The following is a 21976-nucleotide window of genomic DNA, read 5'->3' as shown; positions in this document are numbered from 1 at the left end:
ACAGAGTAGAGGCAGGAATTCTGAAACTCTTTTCATTGTGTTTCCCTTGGTAGTTATATCAGTGGAATCAGATCTAGTTCTTGTTCTTGAAGCTTTATAAACCTGCCCTTAAATGACATCGACAAACAGACAGGCATTTGACTAAGCAAACATGGCTGGATATACATGATGAATCAAAGTATTGTCATTCTGTAAATGTCTTTTGTGTGGTCTAAATACACAATGAAATGTTGACTGTTCAGAAAATAGCTAGAAGAGTTATTCATCCATAGGCTGGCAGTTTATTTAGTCCTGATTCTTTAAATCTGTGTTTTATTTAATGTTAACATACATGGTGCCTCATAAAATAATAGCATATTGAATTTACTTTTAACTTTAATTATTGAGTAGCTTAAAAATCTTTCCCTGTTGCAGGTGTGTATGAGTTTGTACAGCCTTTGTGAAAGGTTCAGTGTCTGCCCTGCAGCATTCTGTACAGCTTGGTGCTTTCTGTCCCTTCTGTTCCATGTACCTCACACTGTTGCAGAGATCACAGATGCATTTGCTGTCTACCTTTGGACAAAGTAAGGCTTTTATAAAAGATATTTATTAAACACTGAATAGATGTAAAATATGCATAAAATAAAGGATAAATAATGTATGGTTACATAAATAGAAATAACAAAGTGGCAAATGTTGTAAATCCAAAATTTTGTTCATTATTTTTCTTCTTTGAATGTGAAATGTTTATTGTAATTTGCCATGCGAGGCCATAGCTCATAAAGTTATTTTTTAAAATATAGTTATCTTAAGTTTTAATTAAAAGCCCACATTTAAGCAGAGCTGACCATTATATCAGTGCTTCTCAAATTTCTACCCAAGTACCCCTTTATGGAACTGGAGAGTGAATTTGTAGCCCTTGAGGTAAGAAGGTAGCGCCCTATGCTTGAAATCTTAGGATTTGCTTGAAATCATGCAAATTTTGTATTTTTCTCTCTCTTTCAGTATATTTTCCTCCAAATAAAGCTGATGCTACATAAAAATCCATATACCCAGTTTGAGAGCATGATAATAAATGGAATACCATTTCCCAAATGCCTTTGACTCAGAAGTGCTTTCTTGTAAGAAAATTTTGATTTCTGTAATCTGGGTTCCATTTAGGCTTGATTGAAAGTGAAAAAGGTCTCTTGAATGACATCCTTTGCCATCAGTCATCTCTCTTTTTAACCAGCTGTCTTGTGGTCTTTTACATACCCTCATTTCTTGGACAGTGCATTTGATGAAACTCTACTTCTTTGATCTTTTATCTTGGTTTCCAGGAAATGACCCTACCCTGCTTTTTTTTTTTTTTCCCAAAACTAATTCCTTCTCTTCTTTGCTGCTCCTCTCTTCCCCCTAATTGTGTTTCTGGTCCACAGCTCAGTTCTGGCCTCTCCTTCCTCACTCTGTATCGTCTTTCTCAGCCATCTCAGTTCTGTCCTCTCACCTGAACTCTCATCCTGTAATATCCAGATGCCTTTGGACAATTGAACTAAAATGTTTTAGGGTCACTCTCACAACCCCAGTGCTTTGCAAAGTGCCTAGCATAGTAGGTACCAACAAATATTGTTTGAGTGAATGAATTGAATCTCATTCCCCTTCAAACCAGCTTCCTTCTCTATTTTCATCCTTTGTCACTGGTATCACTATTCTTTTCTCTCTCCACTATTGCAAATATTTTGTTGATTTTTTTTCCATTTGAAATGTGTCTTCTGTCTGTGTTAGTTCTTTCCATTGTATTTTCATGACTTTTACCCTAATGCAGGCTTTCATCACCTCATGCCAGGATTACTGCCACAGTTTTCCACCTGGCCTCTTTGGTTCTAATCTCTCCTCTCTCCAAGCCGTTTCCATCATAGCTGCCCTACTAACTTCTTAAATGTTTATTTCTTATTTTAATAAACTTTTAATTTGGGGAATAATTTTAGATTTAGAGAAAAATTGAAAAAATAGTACCTTCACCCAGTTTCTCCTGATGTTAACATCTTATATAACCACGGATTATTTGTCAAAATTAAGAAATTATAAAGGTACATGAAAATTAACTAAAATCCAGATTGGTTTTTACCAGATTTTTCATTACTATACTTTTTCTATTCCAGGATGCCATGTGGCCATTTAGTATATCTATTTATTTTTAAAAAGGTAATACTAACTTTGGAAGATCAAAAAGGAGAAAAGAATATATAAGTCTCCTTCCCACCTCTGAGCCACAGCTCTCCAGTCCCTTCCCTAGAGACACCCCACTGTTTCTGGATTCTTGACTGTTCTTCCAGAGAGACTCTGCCTTTACACAGACACACACAGCTCTGTATTTTACCTTTTTTCACTTAATATGCCTCAATCACTCTTTACCAGTAACACAAATTTGCCCTTTTTTTTTAAATTCCAATATTCCATTGGATATTTGCAATGTAATTTAATTTACCAGTTCCCTGCTGTTTGACATGTTTTGCAAACAATGTTGCAGTGAATATTCATGGATATATATCTTTTTATATATGTATGTTTTTAGTTATTGCTGAGTGTAAGGGTATATGTATTCATAATTTGATTGCCAGTTTGCTTTTTAGAGGTTCTACGAATTCATCTTCCATTATTTTCCCATAACCTCACCAACATTGTGTCTTATGCAACTTTTTGAACTTCGCCAACCTGATAGGTTGAAATGATGTCATTGTACTTTTAATTTGCATTTCTCTTATAATGAGTGAGGTGGAGTGCCTTTTTATATATTTGACCCATTTATATTTCTTCTTCTATGAGCTGTGCATATAACTTTGCCCATTTTTCAATTAGGTTGTTAATGTCCTTGTTCTTTTCCTTCTTTAAAATCTTGCAATTTTACCTGTTTTCTCATTTATTAAGTTAAAAACTTAGTCTTCTTTTCAAGACTCTACATCGTATGTTTCAACCCTAATGTCACACTACTTTCCAACAACCACTCCTGCTTGGTAAGTGTGGTTTTTATACTCTCCCAGGGGCACGCAGTGCTCATTCCTCCCACCGTGCATTCTTTCACAGTATTCCCCCACTTCTCCCTCCACTGTATCTCCTCTTTTAAGACAGAGATTCTTGTCACTTCCTACAATTGGGAAGACTTCCTTTTGATTTCAAGTAGACTTCTAGGAAGATTAACTGATAGTTTGTAAACTCTTAAAAAAGATGATAGTCACTAAGAGGGCATTGAATTACAAACAGAACAAAACAAAACAAAAAACTGCTCATATCAAACTAACCACATCTCCATTTCCAGTAGAATTCTGGTGGATTAGTATGCTGTAGACATATCTTCATTTATTAAGTCTTTTTATTCTCTTGATACATTTGACAAGTTTAAAAAAAAAGTAAGCTACACGAGAGTAGGTGTTTTTGCAGATGATGAAACTTGTATACCCAAAGAGTATTGATTCATGGACCAATGTCAAACTGAAGGTCTCTAATAACAGAACTCTATTCTCTGTTTCAGCACTCTATTCTTGATCTTGACTGCTCAGTATCTATTTACTAATAGCTTGGTGAATACATAGGAATTAAGTCAATGAAGTTAGGCTTAAAAAGATACTTCCAATGAAAGAGGACAGAGGCATGATTTCAAAACTATCTTAATGTTAGAAGGATGAGCTAAAACCAACAAAGTGAAATTTAAAAGGATTGAATATATAGCTCGACATTTAATTTCCAAAATTAGTTGAAAAAATGAACGAGGCACCTGATATGATGTAGTTTGTGTGACACTAACTTAACAGCATAATGCAGTAAAAATCTGAAACAATCTTGAGTTGCGTTTATAAAATTATAGCATCTGGATTAAGGAACTTGATAGTTCCATGATTTTTTTTTTCTCCTCAGACCTCATTTGGAGTATTCTGTCACTTCTGAGCATTATGTTTTCAAAAGGACATTTTGAAATTAAAGTACCTGTATTATTTTTCTATTGCTGCTGTTAAAAATTATCACACTTGGTGGCTTAAAACAATATAAATTTATTATCTTACAGTTCTGTAGTTCAAATATCCAATGGGGGGTCTCACTAGGCTAAAGCCAAAGTATTGTGAGGGCCATGTCCCTTTCTGGGGCTTCTGGAGAAAGTATGTTTTCTTGCCTTTTCCACCTTTTAGCAGTGCCCTTCCTCCATCTTCAAATCCAGCAAGAGCGAGTCAAGTCCTCACAGCACCTCTCTCTTACCACAGCTGGGAAAGATGAGACACATCTGGATAGTCACCCCATCCCAAACTTCTTAACCTTAGTTGCACGTATGAAGTACCTTTGCTGTGTAAGGTAACTTATTCAGATGGTGATTAAGGTGTGGACACCTGTAGAGGGGCCATTATTCTGCCTACCACAGTGCTTATTGCAGAGGACCACCAGGATGGTGAAGGGGCTAAACTGGATACAGAGAATCAGACTAAGAAGAATTGAAGATGATCCTGAAATTTATTGCTTAGGTGAGAATGGTATAATGCTTATAAAGTGATTAGTGCAGTAAGTACATAATAAATGGTTTCTACTTCAAAGGCTAATGCACAACTGCAGAAATATAATAGCTCAGAGGGAAAGAAGCTTAGGGATGTGGAAAGAGATGAAGCAGCATAACATTTTATCTTGTGAAGAACAGAATTTGGGATCCAAGTTCTCACTTTACATTAGATCAGCAAGTGGTTTCAGTGTCAGAAAGCACTAAGTTTAACAAGAACTCTGCATTACTTCCCTAACTAGTGAGGGAGTTGGGGAGAATGGAGGTGATGGGATACTATCGTAGCAACTTCTGGCCTCTTTCTGCCATGATTGCACAATGTACGTATTCTGAGGAGGAGGGAAAACTTTTATCAGAGGACGAAAACAAGATTTTTGATGCTTAGAGGACTATTGTATTGGTTTGTTTGTTTTTTTCCAGGAACTTACAAGAAGGAAATCCCCTCTGAAACCAAAACTCAGCCATCAGAGGTTATGAAATTTTTCAGGCTTTCTCTAGAATCTTCCTTGCATTTGTCTCTTTAAACATGTTCACCTTGACCTTTGAGAAGTTGCTGATAAGTGGATATCAAGCAGGAGTTAAATTAACAAACCCTCCCACCTCGTTGAGTGGTAGCTTCCAAGGCCATGGTAAATGTGTATCAGTGTGAACTCGATCCAGAACCAGCCAGGAAGGGAACAAAGTTTAGTCTGTGAGGAAATAGGCGGCTGCTGGTAGTTTCATGCTGTCTGTGCAGACTTCAGGTTGCTGTGGTGTAAGTAGTTTTGTTTTGTTTTGTTTTGTTTTTAATATTTTGATACTTGAATATGAAAATATGGTAGGAACAATTCCACCTAAGGTTAAGGTCTTACCTGGCCCTAAATCTTGTGTATTAGACCTACGTACAAGAAAGTTTTGGCATTTCACGAGTAGTTTTCTTTTTTAAAATGAAAAGGAAAGTCATAAAGTTTTTCAGCAAGTGTTCTGCTAGCACAGGACCTCCTGCTTGCATGAGATGACTTTTAATGTCTTACCTTTGGTTGAATTAAGGTGCTTGTGGTCAGAAAATAAAAGTGATCAAATATAAATCTGGTGCCCGGAGACTGATAATTTCTAAGTAGTATTTAGATTTCTCCCTGATATTCTTTTCAGTTGCTTTTCCTTTAGTTTAGTTTCATGTTACAAGTTTATGTTAGCAAGTATGTGGTAGTCTCTTAGTAATTAAACTGGAGGTTTCGATGTTCAAAGACATCAAATGAATGAGAACTAAGTAGAACTAATACGGCATAATCAGATGTTGGGATCCTAGATTTAAGAGCGGCAAAATGTGTTTTCAAAGGGGAGTAAATTTGTGAAGTGGATGAAAATGGCAAGCAGCCTTAGAAAGTTAGTGTAGCTTTGGAGAAATCTGTTTTTAAGATTTTGACATGTGTACTAATTTTCCAGACTGAATTCCTAGTACCACAGTGTGTAAAATAAATTTCATATGTGAAATTAGAATTGCTGTATTTCAGCTGTAGTAGTTCTACGTTGAGATTCGGAGTCTAGGAACTACACATTGTTATACAAACATTGATTTTATTGAGTGTGGCTATGAGAGTATTAAGATTGCATTTGGTGTTAGGGAGGTTGATATTTTCTATTTCCCTTTGCCATGATGTATTAAAAAACAAAAATTAAAAAAAACCTCCTGGTACTCCACAATTGTACGACTTTGAACATAGAAATAGTTTTATGTGGTTAATATATTATATAAAAGTTATAAAGTCTGGCTGTGGGCCAGTAATCTTTCAAATTACTTTGAGAGTACTGAGATGGATTGTTTATATAGAAGTACACTGGGTTTCCCCTCTCCTCTAGCTGCATCTTAGACCTCAGGGACATTGAGTCTTTTTCTCAAACCTGCCTGTTATTCCTGCTGGACTAAGCAGGGGCCCAGACAATGGAATTGGGCCCCAGCTGACCCTTGGTGGGATGGAAGCCCAAGACACACTGTCGTAAGCAAGCTGTAGACCTGTAATGAAGGGAAACCTTGGCTCATCTTTTAGATTGCTGAATTGCAGTGATTCTAGGTTCCTGAGCTAATTTAACTCCCCCAACTCAAAAACCACTGCTAGGCCAGGCTACTTATTTTGTTATTGGTTCATGGAGGGGAGGGGATTGGGTATCCTGGGAGAGGAGCCAGCACGGCAGGTGATACTATTACCAGGGAAGCAGCTATTTCCTAATCATATTTGAAGTATTTCAGTCTTTGAACCACCTGGAAGGCCATACAGGTGTGCACTGGCAATATCTTAACCAGAACCCTTTCAGATCTTTTTAAAATCTCCAATAGGTGTCTCTAACATCCAAACCCTTTGCTCCACAAAGCCCATAAGATCTTCCTTCTGACCGAAGGTTTAGCATCATTGCCTACCATTGTTCTCACAGTTTGCACCAGCTACGTAAATTTTTTTGCTGTTTCTGGAACACATGAAGACTGTTCCTGTGTCCCGGCTTTTGCTGCCTGGAACGCTTTCCCCCGCATTGTTTCTTCCTTCCCTTCATTCAAATGCCTCCTCCTCAAAGGCACCACTGCTTCAGTTTCACTGTATCGCTGCTTTTTCCTTTACCCTGATTTACTTTTTCTTAAATAACTACCTGGCATTATTTATCTTATTCAGAATATATATATAGTCTTTTCCACTAGAATATAAATTCTCCGAGGGCAAGAACTCTATCTTGTTCAGTGCTGTATTGCCAGTGCCCAAAATAGTGCCTACCTGACGTACAGTAGATACTTGGTAAACATTTGTTTTATGAATAACTTAATGTCAGTTGGTGCCATTAAAATTTATTTTTAAGCATAGGGATTTTAATTGAATTTTTGAATAGATTATATATTCACATGGTTCCAAGGCCAAATCATTTTAAAAAGTATACATTGAAAAGTCTTCCTTCCCCAGTCGCCTACCCATTTAGTTCCCATTTCAGGGCACCCAAATCACTATTATTATTTTTTCATGTGTCCAGAGTTTCTTTATATATCAAGGCAATATAAAAGTATAAACAGATTTTTACTTCCTTCCTTTTTATGCATACTATTATATGTACTAGTCTTAATTTTTCCACTTATGATACATGTTGAATCTCGTTTCATATCAGTACATAGTGAACATTCTCATTTTTAAAAGCTGCATGTTGAATATATGTATATTCATGTATGTCTGAAGCAATGTGCTGTACACCAGAAATTGACACAACATTGTAAACTGACTATACTTCAATTTAAAAATAAATTAATAAATACATAGTATTATAGCTGCATAGTATTTCAATGAATAGATGTATGACAACTGATTTAACATCATCCGGTAATGGGCATTTTGGTTGTTTCCAGTATCTTCTTATTGTAAACAATGCCAAAGTTCACAATCTTGGGCACATACCATTTCACACATTAAAACAATATTAAAGTCACTAGAGTAGAATTGGTACATCAAAAAGTGTCCTAGATTTTGCCTAGCTGTGTTCCATAGGGATTGTACCAATTTGTATTCCTATAAGCAACAACCATATAAGAGAGTGTTATCAGACTTTTGAATTTTTGCCAAATAGCTTAAATAATGGTTTCAGCAGGGTTTTTTTTAGAATTTATAATAAAATTTGTGTTACGGTTTTAAAAATAGTTTTTAAAATTTTAAATTGTGATTTAAAAAATAACATAAAATTTACCATCATAACCATTTTTAAGTGTACAATTCAGTAGTGTTAAGTAACTTAACATTATTATGAAACAGATCTCTAGAACGTTTTCATTTTGCAAAACTGAAACTCTTTTTGCAGGGGGTTGGTAATTAGGTTTATTTATTTATTTATTTTAATTGAGGGACTAAGGATTGAACCCAGGACCGTGTGCATGTGAGGCACACACTTGCACTGAGCCATACCCTCCCCCCACAAAACTGAAACTTTAATCAACTATACTTCAGTAAGAACAACAACAACTTCAACTCTTTACTCATTAAATAACAACTTTCCATTTCTCCTTCCCCCAGCCCCTAGCAAGGGGCTACTGTCTGTTTCTATGAATTTGTCTAGTATAGATATCTCATATAAGTGGAATCCTACAGTTTTTGTGTTTTTGTGAGGCTTATTTCACTTAACATAAAGTCCTCAAGGTTCATCCATGTTATAGCATATGACAAGATTTCCTTCATTTTTAAGACAGAATAATATTCCATTGTGTTGTAAATATCACATTTTGTTTATTCATTCATCCATCTATAGACAAGTAGATTGCTTCCGCTTCTTGGCTATAGTGACTAATGCTGCTATGACTGTGAGTATGTAAATAACTCTTTGAGGTTCTGCCTTCAGTTCTTTTGGATAAACCCAGAAGTGGGATTGCTGGATCATATGGTAATTCTATTTTTCATCTTTTGAGAGACCACTATAGTTTTCTTAGTGGCTGCACCATTTTAGCATGGTTTTAATTTGTATTTCCCTCATTTTGAGTGGGATTGAGCATCTTTTCATATTTAAGGCAACTTGCTCTTTTTTTCTGTAAACTGATACTTTGCCCTTTAATGAGGTTTTTTTCCTATTTTTAATTTGATAACACTTTTTGCTTTTGTGCCTCCTAATATTCCAAATTTAGTAATCATAGGTATTGGTTTGGAGTAAGTGTGTCTGGGTTTGAATTCTAGATCTATTAATAGATGTGCAAAATTGATTGGGCAAGTTATGGGACATTTCTCAGCCTCAGTTTTCTTATCTGTAAAATAGGAATATCACTGAGTTTTACAAAGATTAAATGAGATGATGTATATTATGTGCTTGGTATAGGGCCACCATGATAGGGCAAGAAAAAAGAATAAAAAGCCAAAGTTTAGAAAGGAAGCAAAACTGTTATTATCCACACACAGCATGATTACATACATAGAAAACCCTGCAGAAGCTATGAAAACTATTTGATCTTATTAATTAATTTAACAAGGCTATAGGTTATAGTCAGTATAAAAAACTGTATTTGAAATAATTAGTTCAGCTAAAACAATTAGAAAATAAATGAAAATATCACCATTAAAATACCAAATACATAAAAATAAATCTTTAAAAAGATCACAAGACTTCTATACTGAGAACTGTAAAACATTGCTGAGAAAAACTAAAGAAGATCAAAATAAATAGTGTAATATATATATACAGTTGACTCTTGAACAAGCCGAGTGTTAGCAGAGCTGATGACCTTCACACAATTGAAAATCTGCATATAACTTATAGTCAGCCCTCCATATATACAGTTCCTCCATATCCAGGTTCCAAATTCGCAGTATCAACCAACCTCAGATAATGTAGTACCATAGCATTTACTATTGAAAAAAATCTGAGTGTAAATGGACCCATGCAATTCAAACATGTATTCAACCGTACCATAATCATGGATTATAGAACTCAAAATTGTTGAGATCCTGATTCTCTATAAATTAATCTATAGATCCCATGCAATCTCTTATCGAAATTCTAGCAGGCATTTTTGAAGAAATTGTCAAGCTGATTCTAAAATTTATCTGGAAGCACAATGAATATAGAAGAGATAAAACAATCTTGAAAAGAAACAAGATGGGGGGATATGTGATTTCAAGACTGTAAAGCTACAGTTAACCAAGTATTGCCTTAAGGATAGATAAATATATCAATCGAACGGAAAAATGCATCAAGAAATAGATATACACATATAAGGTCAATTGATTTTTGATCTAGGTAGCAAGTAAATTCAATGGGAAAAGGATAGTCTTTTTAAACATGTTGCTGGATCAAATGGATTTTTTAATGGGGGAAAAAACCTCTACGTCTTTCTCACTCCATACACAAAAATTAAATAGGTATGAATCATAGATCTAAATATAAAACTCAGAACCAGAAAGTGAGAAAAAACAAGGAAAAATATATCTGCAGTCTTGGGATATGCAAAGATTTCTTGAACAGGGCACTGAAAGCACTAACCATAAAAGTCTATTAAATAAGATTAAATGAGTTTATGTACTTCAAGACTTCTCAGGACCTTATAATGTTAATATTTCTAATAAGAGGGTCATGCAGCATTTCTCAGCCTGTTTGACCACAGAAGCCTTTTTTCACCTGGAGTTTTGAACTAAAATATAGGCATGAGTATGGTATAGAGATAACTCAGAGAGGTGTTGCTTTGGTCGTCTCCTCAAAACATACTTTTAATGTTAAAGATCATTCTCTCTCCATACATAATGTTAAGGATCATTCTCTCCCTCTTTGGTGTGAATTACTGTAATTGCATCCATTTCAACAGAGTAAAGAAAACTCTTCTGCCAAAAGAGCTGTGATTACTCCTTACCCCATATTGACTGGTCAGCCAGCCAACTGTTATTACTACTGGTAGGATTCTGGGCCACTATCACATTAGATTGGAATTTGCCATAATAAGAGGAATAAAGAGTACTAAAGGTCACTCTTACATTATTAGACTTACATTATTACGCTTTACATTCTGCCTGCTGCTGGTTCCATATACTTGTCTGGCCTGCTCTGCCCTGCTCACTCACTGCCTGGCCATCTCCAACCCCTTGCTTCTCTCAAATCACTCAACTCCTATAGCAATCCCCATTGCTATTTGCTTGAAGGCCTTTCTTCTGTTTGTTTTTTCCATGGAATTCATAGTCTCTGACTCACAGTTCACTGTCCTAATCAGGTTCCTCTACCTGTTGTTTCTGCCCATGAACTCATTTTTATGGGGTATGGATTGTCACATAAGAAGTAGGAGAAGAACCAAAAGAGAAGGTAGAAAGAATCAAAGCCAAACGTCACCTAAATCAGAATTTGGCTGAATGCTCTATTCAGGGAAAGAGATCTAAGGAAGAAGTTAAAATGGTATGTAATGCCAGTAGAAACACTTAAAGAAAAGAAAGTTTAAGTGTCTCTGTAGTGTCTTTGGATTGTATTTTAAACCCTGAGACTGTAGTAGATAGTAGTTTGTTCTGAATGTGGAAAGCTCATAACCAGATATGGAAATGTTATCTGTGACATCTGAGTAGACCTTACTAGAAGGACTATATATGACTAGAAGTTAAGAAGCTCTAACTTGAGATATGCCACTAATTTGCTTTTTGATAGTGGTGAAATATATTCTTATAAAGAAAAAATGATTGCCTTCACTCTCATTTTGCAAAGTATATATATAATAAAGATATATATGTGTGTGTGTGTTTCTCTGTGTATATGTACACGCACACACACACACAGATACATACCAGGGTTTGTCACAGATACTTCTTTTGTGTGCTGTTTCATTTAATCATCTCTGTCCATGTGTCAACTTCCTCATCTGGAAAGTGGGATGATAATATCTCACTCTGCCTTCCTCACCAGACCAAAATGTAATCATAACCAAATAATAAAATATACTGCATTACTCTGTAGAATTTAAGGAATAAATCTTGAATACCATGTTGTGAGATGTATACCATTGTTTCCATAACAAAATGTTTTGATGGATCCTGATAAAATTCATTTTAAAATACATTTGCAATGCAAACATCACAGAAACAAGTCACATGTGTTGTCCTACAGACATCAAAGAAATTATGGAACATCTGGAAAGTATAGAACAACATTTTTTCTACTTCTCAATAAATGCAACACAAAGAAAACACACCCTTTGCAGAACCTCATCAAAGAAAAACAGGCAAGAGAGATACTTAGGCAAATGATTAGAGGCAGTATAACAACTTAGGTGACAGTAAAAAGAATTTTACATTAGAAATTGAAAACCAAGTTTTAGTCTGTATTACAATAGTATAAATAACCAAGAGGGTGAGACATACCACAGAAGGCATCTAGGGGTTGTGGGGGTCAAATGGAAAGATCCTTGGAAGACTCTACTGCTTAACCTGGACCTGGGAGCTGAAAGAAACTAGATCTTTTTCTGGCAGCCTGATCCTTTATAAAAATCAGAATGGAAGTTTTAAAAGCTACTGAACTCCATTTCTAGACTGTCCTTCCATTGTCCTTAAACAGCTTTCAGAATTTAATAAGTTGGGGGTGAGGGCACAGTGGTTTGCCAAGTATCTAGGAAACAACAAGCTTTCCTTGCTCAAGTTCCCTAAAATAACCAGGGGATCATAAACCAGAAAATAAACCCATCAAAGAAGGATCATAAAAAGTTACTACTTGAAAACCTGAAAAGGACTGCCTTATAATCTCTTGCCTGGAAAATGATTAGACAATAAGGTCCCTAGGAACAAACACGAAAAATAAAGTGGTTTATATGGCTGCTTTGAGAAACTGAAAGGAAAAAAAGTTTTGCCAGAACTTTTTCCAATTGAGTTTCAAGAGTAGTTTTTAAACAATACGTTTAAGAAATCATACAAGATACATTAGAAGCAATAAATACAAATTGGAAATCACGGACATGTAAGTGGATGTTAACAGTGCTGGTTCACTGAATAAAGGAAAAGAACAGAAAGCATGAGAACCTTACACCCAGTAGAGAAGTTACCTTTACTCAATAGCAAGATCCTTATGCCCATCAAATGAATTCTTCAGTTTTTATATTTTTTATTTCTAGAATTTCCTTTTGATTCTTTTTTTATACTTTCCATCTCTGTGGTAAAATTCCTCACTTGTTCATGCTCCTCTTTTCTACTAGATCCTATAACAGAGGAATTTATTGTGATGGCAATTGCAAGAATCTATACATAAATTAAAACTTATGGGACTGTACACCATAAGAAGTCAATTTCAGTGTGTGTTAATTAACAAAAAATTATGGCCTGTTTAAAGCAAAAATAATAATCATGTACAATAGAGTTAAGAGCATATAAAGAAATAAAATATATGACAACAAGAGCACAAACATTGGGTTTGAAGTAGTATAATAAAGTATGAAAGACTGTAATAAGTTAACAGTGTGTAATATAATGTCTAAAGCAGTGGTTCGTAGAGTGTAGTCTGACCAGCAGCAGCAGCATCACCTGGGAGCTTGTTAGAGATGAAAGTCTCTGGTTCCATCCACTGCAGACCTGAGTCAGAAACTCTGGGGATATGGCTCAGCAGTCTTTCTGTGACTCTGATATATGCTAAGATTTAAGAACTGTCACTTTAGAGCAAGGGTCTGGAAACTTTTTCTGTAAAGGGCCAGATAATAAATAGTTAAGGCTTTGTGGGCCAGATGGTCTCTGTAGAAACTATTTAACACTTGTTGTAGCACAAAACAAGACAATACATAAATGAGAAGGGCTGTGTTCTAATAAAGTATTTTTTTAAAAAAAAAGGCAACAAGCTGGATTTGGCCCACATGCTTTAGTTGCTGACTTCTACTTTAGAGTAACCATTAACATGTACATGTACATATACACATAAACAGATACAGCTAAAATGCCAAAAAGGAGACAAAATGAAATGTTAAAAAACACAGAAAACCCCTACTTTGCACAGTAATGTAAGACCCATAACAATGATTGTGAAGCTGCAATCATGCAAAGCACTTTTATTATCAATGGGAAAAGTTATGATTTTTCTGTGACCTCTAAAATCTTTTTTGCCAAAACATTTTTGGCTGGGATGGTGGAAGAAGATATTTTGTTGACTGAAAATGGGCATCAGAAAACTTTCTAGCGTTCTAGAAATGTTCTAGATACTGTTTGAGGTGGTGGTTACATAGATGTATAGAATTGCTGACATTCATTAACTGGAACACTTGAGATCTGTGCATTTCATGTACATAAATTATATGTCACTCAAAGAGTTTTTTAAAGTTCAAAATAAGGATCTGGAATAAAATCTGCAGTTCACATTAAGTGACATCCTTATTGCAGATAAGGTAAATCATGGGGAATAAATTTGTTAGGACGAAAGATGGAGAAGAGAGCCTAGGCAGAGGAAGCATTTGCAACACGTGGGAAGAGGTATGGTAATGAATGAAATCTGGAAAGTATTGGTTTAAGTGATGGGGAGCCATGGAAAGATTTTCATCAGGGGAATGAAATAATCGTATTGTATTTTACAAAGATCATACCTGTATGAATTGAAGGGGAAAGAGATTAGAAACAAGGAGATATGTTTAGAGGTTCCTGTTATAGGCCAGGTGAGAGATGAAAGGAACCTGAGGGGAAGATGTGTGAATCAAGAATAGGGTGAAACCTTGAATCATATTTAGATGGAATCAATTGGATTTAGTGACTGACTAGATTCATTAAAATATTAGCAAACATTTGTAAGCCGGCAGTGTGCTTTGGGCTGCCGCGCCTTATCTCGTTTAACCTTTGCAGTAACCATAGATAGGCAGGTATTGTCATAATTATCACCACCACCACCACTGCTGTCATTATCTCCATTATACAGATAATGCTACGTAATTTGCGCAGGGTTACACAGCTTGAAAGTGCCAGAGCCACAGTTTGTAATGTACAATTTCTCAGGAATAAATTGTGAGCATTCTTAAGATAATGTATGTCCCAACTTGCTAACACAGTAAGAGACAGTGTGGTAAACAGTAAACAGTAAACAGCTAAAACAGTCACAGAAGCCTAATTTCATGACCAAATGTAGAAAAGTCAAACAAAGCATAAAATTAAAAGAAATACAGTCATCCATAGTATCCCCAGGGGATTGATTCCAGGGCTCCCTCAGAAACCAAAATCCACAGATGTTCAAATTCTTTATATAAAATGGCCTAGTGTTTGCATATAACCAACATACATCCTTCTGTATACTTTAAATCATCTCTAGATTACTTAAAATATCTAATTTATATGCTACGCAAATAGTTTTAAATGCAATGTAAATGCTGTGTAAATAGTTGCTGGTACACGGCAAGTTCAAGTTTTGCTTTTTGGAACTTTATGGAATTTTTTTTCCAAATATTTTCTTTCCACAATTGGTTCAACCTATGGATGTAGAACCTGTAGAGGCTTCTCAAAAAACAAAAAATAGAACTACCAAATGATTCAGCAATCCCACTACTGAGTATATATCCAAAGGAAATGAAATAGGAATATACAAGAGATTTCTGCACTCCCATGTTTATTGCAGCATTATTCATAGTAGCCAAGTTATGGGGACACCCTGTGTGTCTATCCACAGATGAATTGATAAAGAGCATGTGGTGTATTTATACAATGGAATATTATTCAGCCATAGAAAAGGAAATCTACCATTTGAAACAACATGGAGGGCATTATGTTAAGGGAAATAAGACGAAGACAAATACTCACTTATATGTGGATTTTAAAAACATCCAACTCATAGAAACAGTAGAACAGTGGTTACCAGGGATGGGGAAGGGGAAATAGGAAGATGCTGGTCAAAGGGCACAAACTTTCAGTTATACCATGAGTAAATTGTGGAGCTCTACTGTACAGCATGGTGACTATAGTTGATAATACAGTTTAGTATATTTGAAACTTTCTAAGAGAGTGGACCTTAAGTGTTCTCACCAGACACATGAAAATAGTGACTATGTGAGGTAGATATGTTAACTTTGAAACACCTCCAACAGATCCAGGAGGGTCATCAGAGAATTCTGAAGGAAGAGATTTTGAATAGTCTTAAAGTATAAGCAGAAGCAAGGAAGAGGTGACAGGGCACTCTAGGGAGAGCAGCAGCAAGGTCAAGTAGTCTAGTAGGTTAGGAGAACGAGCCATTCACTTTGATTATCAGAGCCTAGGGGTAGGAGTGCAGGAAATGAAGACAGAGAACTTGATAAGGGACACTATTGTGTGTTGTGGTGGGTTGAATAGTGTTCCCCTAGAATTGATATTCACCTGGAACCTCAGAATATGACCTTATTTGGAAATAGTCTTTGTAGTTATGATTATTTAAGTTAATACGAGGTCATTCTGGATAGGGTGGGCCCTAAGTCCAATGAGTGATATCTTTATAAGAAGAAGAGAGGACCCAGCAATATACATACAGAGAAGAGGCCATGTGGGTAGAGTTTGGAGTGAAGCAACTGCAAGCCAAGAAACCAAGGATCACTGGGAGCCATCTGCAGTTAGGAAGGGGTAAGGAAATATTCTTCCCTAGAGCCTTCAGAGGGAGCATTGCCCTGCTGATACCTTGATTTTGGACTTCTAGTCTCAAGAACTGTGAGGAAATACATTTTTGTTGCTTTAAGCCATCCAGTTCATGTGATTTGTTACAGCAGACCTAAGAAATGAATGCGATATTTAACCTGTATTCTGCTTACTATGTGTTAAGCACATTGTGATAATTTTAAGATATGTCCAGAAATTCTCTTATTCTTCCCTTCAGGAATTAGAGCCTAATTCCTCTCCCCTTGAGTGTGGGCTGGGCCCTGATGACTTGCTTCTGATGAACAAATAAAGGGAAAATGAGGGCATGCAGCTTTGGAGACCAGGTCAGGGATTAGCAAACTATAGTATGTGGGCTGGCCACCTGTTTTTATAAATATACTTGTATTGGGACATGCCCATTTGTTTACATATTGTATGTAGCTAAAATATTGTTTGCCCTGAAACAACTGAAGGAAGTAGTCACAATACTCTGGCATGCAAGCCCAAGGTATTTACTACCTAGCCCTTTAAGAAAGTTTGCTAATCCCTGAACTAGGTCATAAAAAACACTGCAGCTTTTTACTTGCTCTTGATAATTTGCTGTGGGAGAAGCCAGCTGCCTTGTCATGAGGACACCCAAATTCCTGTTGTTCAGGAACTGAGGCCTCCTGCAAACAGCTTTGTGAGTGAACAGTCTTGGAAGTACAACTGACCCTTGAACAGTGCGGGAAGAGGGTGAGGGGCAGGCATCGACCCTCTGCACAGCCAAAAATCCACGGGTAGCTTACAGTCAACTCTCTGTAGTCGAGGTTCCTCCGTATCCGCGGTGCCACATCTAGGGATTCATCCAACCGCAGAACATGTATTACTATAATATTTACTATTTTTAAAAAGCCACATGTAAGTGGACCCCCACAGTTCAAACCCGTGCTGTACAAGGGTCAACTTTTGTTCCTCAAGACCCAGGCAAGCTTTCAGATGACTGCATCCCTGGGCAACAGCTCAACTGAAACTTCATGAGAGACCCTGAACCAGAACCACCCACCTAAGCTGCTCCCTGACCTTCAGAAACCATGTGAGATAATAAAGGTTTGTTGTTTTAAGCTGCTAGGTTTGGGGCAATTTCTTATGCCGCAATACAGAACCAACTCACTCACGCTCCCCTTCTGCAGTTTTCCATGCCGCCTACAAGCTGCTCTGCGTACCTTGTCTATGCCTCTCGCTTTGACTATTTTAGAAACATAGTCAGAAATAAGACTTTATATAAAGAAACTCCCAGATGACATAGATAAGACTTCTAGAAAACAAAGGATCTTAGAAGGCAAAGGCTGTATCTTCTGTATTTTTCATAATTCTCCTTACCAACTAGTAAAGCACTATGTATGATCATTGCTGCTGATTGTGACTATCACTAACAAAGTGTTAGGTTTATAAACTGTGCTTATTTGAGTTATTAGGCAGGATGTTTGCTCTATTATGTTACTTGATCTTATTTATATAAAAAGGAGTTTTAGAGTATGCCATTATAATCCTTATCGGAGGTACCTCGGGGTTTTAGTTGCTCTCTATAAATATTAACCAAGTTGTCTCTAGTCAGGGTGGTGTTGAGTTCTGTGGGTGTATTTGTTTTCTATTGCTGCATAACAATATTATCACAAACTTAGTGGCTTCAAGCAACACATTTATTATCTCAATTTCTGTGGGTCAGGACGCTGAACATGGCCTGGTTGGGCCTTCTCCATATGGTCTTCTATGTCTTCAGTCAAGGTGTTGGCCAGAGTTGGATTCCCATGTGGAGGCTTGACTGGAAAACTTGTGAAGTTATTGACAACATTCAGTTTCTTGTGGTTATAGGACTGAGAGCTTCAGTTTTTTATTTTGGGGTTTTTTGTTTTGTTTTGTTTTTTTGGTTAATTGCCTATTGGCTAGAGGCTTCCCTCAGCTCACAGGGACCACCCACACTTTGAAGGCAAGCCCTCTGGGATTCCCCAACCTGGCCACTTGCTTCCTCTCAGTTAGCAAGGGAGAAACTCCAGCCAGACAGACACTATGGTTTTATATAGCATCATCACCTCATTATGTCATGTAATCACATACATCCCAGCACCTTTACTATATTCTGTTGATTAGAAGCAAGTGTCACTCATACTCAAGGAGAGGGATCACACAAAGGTATGTGAACATTAGCAGGTGGGGGATCACGGGAGCCACCTTAAGAACATGTCTGCCACAGCAGACTTGGAGATCATGCAAATTCTCCTTGCAAAGTGAAATCCATACCTTAACAAGATGGTTTCTGTACTTAAAGAGGGAGTATGGTGCAGTTTTTTCCCTCCTTTGTGCTGCAAATGGATGACACCCAGGAAAGTGCTAAGAAGATCACAGGGTAAATGGATAGAAATGGGGTCATAAAAGACAAGAAAGGTAAAAGATAAGCCTAAGCCCCAAACCCATCGTCAGCCTGGAAAATGCTGTATCTGGACTGCAACTTGGCAACTTGGACGCAAATAGATGACCCTAAGCAGGAGCAGCCAAAGGTACCCATTTCCACAAGGTCATGGATATAGTGTAAAAAGTTCTATTATTTGTTCCTTTTCAATCATACCTGCATAGACTGTAATCAAGTTTTAGTGAGACCTCAGAATAAGAAGGACAATAATAAATGTGATCCCAAATCTACCTTGATGTGTGGTATATATTTGCTTATTCATTTAGTGAGTTGCTATTGAATGCTTACCATATATACAGAAGGCCCTTTGTAGGTGCTACTCAGTTTTACATGTTCATGGTGTGCATCAGTAGGAAAGAGTGCCTCCATTTACTGGCTGTACCTGCCATGGGTGTAGGAGGAAGAGTAGAGGCACACATGCCTAGTTTCTGCCAGCCCTAGTGTATAGTGTTTTTCCAAGAAGTTTAGTGGTAAAGGACAGGAAAGTGAGTAGATAAATCACAGGGAAATTTTGAAAAGGAGGGACATGAGCATTTGCTTAGAGACAAAGGAGAAGCCTAGCCAGTAAGAAGATGGAGATGATATATTTATCTGTGCCAAGAGAATCTGTTACATAGTAGGTGCTCAAGTTATATTAGTTGTCTTACCCCCTCCTTATTTTTTTTCTCTTAAACATATATTACACTACTGTGTGTCATACATGGCAGCAGCTACCATGGTAATCACACTAACTATATCCCTGACCCCTTTGCCTTTATGCCCTATCCAGCTTGGAAACATCATTAGCCATTTCAACAATCACTTCCTCCCAGACTAACTTCCTCCCAGACTTACTTCTTCCACCCCTTGTCAACTTTTGGCCCTTCTTCCTTTAACTGAGCAAGTCCAGAGCACCTCCCTAATCATGTTTTCTGCTGCTATATTGTTTGTTTTGCCTCCTCGGTTGGGTCCTCACTGCTGACTGGTGGCATTTAATTCATATCTATTTGCATTTCCCATAGTAGCTATCCAAATCTCTTCTTTTCCTTATTATCCCATCTCCGTTGTCCTTCTTGGTTGATTGTTGTGCCTTCAATGATGGGGTCTTTCAGCTTCCTTTCTACTCATCTCATAATCTTTTTTTTGTTTTTATTTATTTTATTTTATTTTATTTTATTAGGTTTGTTGATTGATTGATTTATTTTTCTAGAGGAGGTACTAGGGATTGAACTCAACACCTCATGCATGCTAAGTAAGCCCTCTACCGTTTGAGCTATATCCTCCCCCCTCTTTTTTTCTATCTCATAATCTTTTATTGTCATCCTCACTTCTCTATTTTTCTTGCAAAATAAAATAAGTAAACACATACAACATACCCCTACCTACCTTCTGTTCAAGATTTTTGGTCCTAAACCCTCTCACCTCCTCAAAGCTTATTCCAGCCATGAGCATCCCTCACTCTAGTGAAAAGACACATTACAGGGGGGAAGGTGTAGCTCAAGTGGTAGAGCGCATGCTTAGCATGCACAAGGTCCTGGGTTCAATCCCCAGTACTTCCTCTAAAAGTAAATAAATAGACCTAATTCCCTCCTCCCCCACCAAAAAAAAAAAAAAAAAAAAAAAAGAATGGAAAAGACACATTACCAACTACAGCTGAGTGTATTACAGAATCATTTCCAGGCCATCTGTGCCTTGATGTTTGATATCTCCCTTAAAATTAGAGAGGGAAAAAACTATAACAAATTTTTTGAAGTTAAAATAATAGTATTTATTAAATTAGCAAGTTTTAAAACTTAATTTTATCCCCAAAGTAATACATTTGTACATTTCATAGATAATTTAGAAATTTAATTAAAAGAAAGAAAAATTAAATCACCACTATCCCTACATCCAGAAATAACAATGGTTAATATTATATTTATTCTTCTAATCATATATATGTGTTAGATCATCTGTTATCTTACCTTCCTTTTCATATTTTATTATGAATATTTTTATCTGCTCTTACATATGAAATTTTTTTATTAATCTATAGTCAGTTTACAATGTTGTATCAATTTCTGGTGTACAGCACAATTCCTCAGTCACACATGAATATACATATATTCATTTTTTATTCTTTTTCACCATGAACTACTACAAGATATTGAATATATTTCCCTGTGCTACACAGTATGTTCTTATATATTTTGATATGCAGTTTATTTTTTTAACATTTTTTATTGATTTATAATCATTTTACAATGTTGTGTCAAATTCCAGTGTTCAGCACAATTTTTCAGTTATTCATGGACATATACACACTCATTGTCACATTTTTTTCTCTGTGAGTTATCATAACATTTTGTGTATACGTCCCTGTGCTATACAGTGTAGTCTATTCTACAATTTTGAAATCCCAGTCTATCCCTTCCCACCCTCCACCCCCCTGGTAACCACAAGTCTGTATTCTCTGTCTGTGAGTCTATTTCTGTCCTTTATTTATGCTTTGTTTTTGTTTGTTTGTTTATTTTTGTTTTTGTTTTTTAGATTCCACATATGAGCGATCTCATATGGTATTTTTCTTTCTCTTTCTGGCTTACTTCACTTAGAATGACATTCTCCAGGAGCATCCATGTTGCTGCAAATGGCATTATGTTGTCGGTTTTTATGGCTGAGTAGTATTCCATTGTATAAATATACCACCTCTTCTTTATCCAGTCACCTGTTGATGGACATTTAAGCTGTTTCCATGTTTTGGCTATTGTAAATAGTGCTGCTATGAACATTGGGGTGCAGGTGTCATCCTGAAGTAGATTTCCTTCTGGATACAAGCCCAGGAGTGGGATTCCTGGGTCATATGGTAAGTCTATTCCTAGTCTTTTGAGGAATCTCCATACTGTTTTCCATAGTGGCTGCACCAAACTGCATTCCCACCAGCAGTGTAGGACGGTTCCCCTTTCTCCACAGCCTCTCCAGCATTTGTCATTTGTGGATTTTTGAATGACGGCCATTCTGACTGGTGTGAGGTGATACCTCAGTTGTAGTTTTGATTTGCATTTTTCT

General features: G+C 36.5%; 1 protein-coding gene across 4 annotated transcripts in view; it reads left to right on the top strand.

Moving 5' to 3' along the window:
* The window catches only part of MAP3K13 (mitogen-activated protein kinase kinase kinase 13), a 149798-nt gene that overhangs the window by 25483 nt on the left and 102339 nt on the right, over positions 1-21976 (top strand). Inside the window, exons 4-5 of one of the 4 annotated variants that reach the window (XM_032482909.1) lie at positions 415-563; positions 4140-5249. The exons of 2 other annotated variants lie outside the window; for them this stretch is intronic. The gene's annotated coding sequence lies outside the window, so the exon portion shown is untranslated. The remainder of the gene's footprint in view (positions 1-414; positions 564-4139; positions 5250-21976) is intronic. One more of the 4 variants, XM_032482908.1, reaches the window with a different exon arrangement.

The sequence above is a fragment of the Camelus ferus genome, chromosome 1 (genome assembly GCF_009834535.1).
Source record: "Camelus ferus isolate YT-003-E chromosome 1, BCGSAC_Cfer_1.0, whole genome shotgun sequence".
NCBI classification, from domain to species: domain Eukaryota; kingdom Metazoa; phylum Chordata; class Mammalia; order Artiodactyla; family Camelidae; genus Camelus; species Camelus ferus.
The sequence above is the reverse complement of the archived record's forward strand: the minus strand, read 5'-3'. Positions and strand labels throughout refer to the sequence as shown.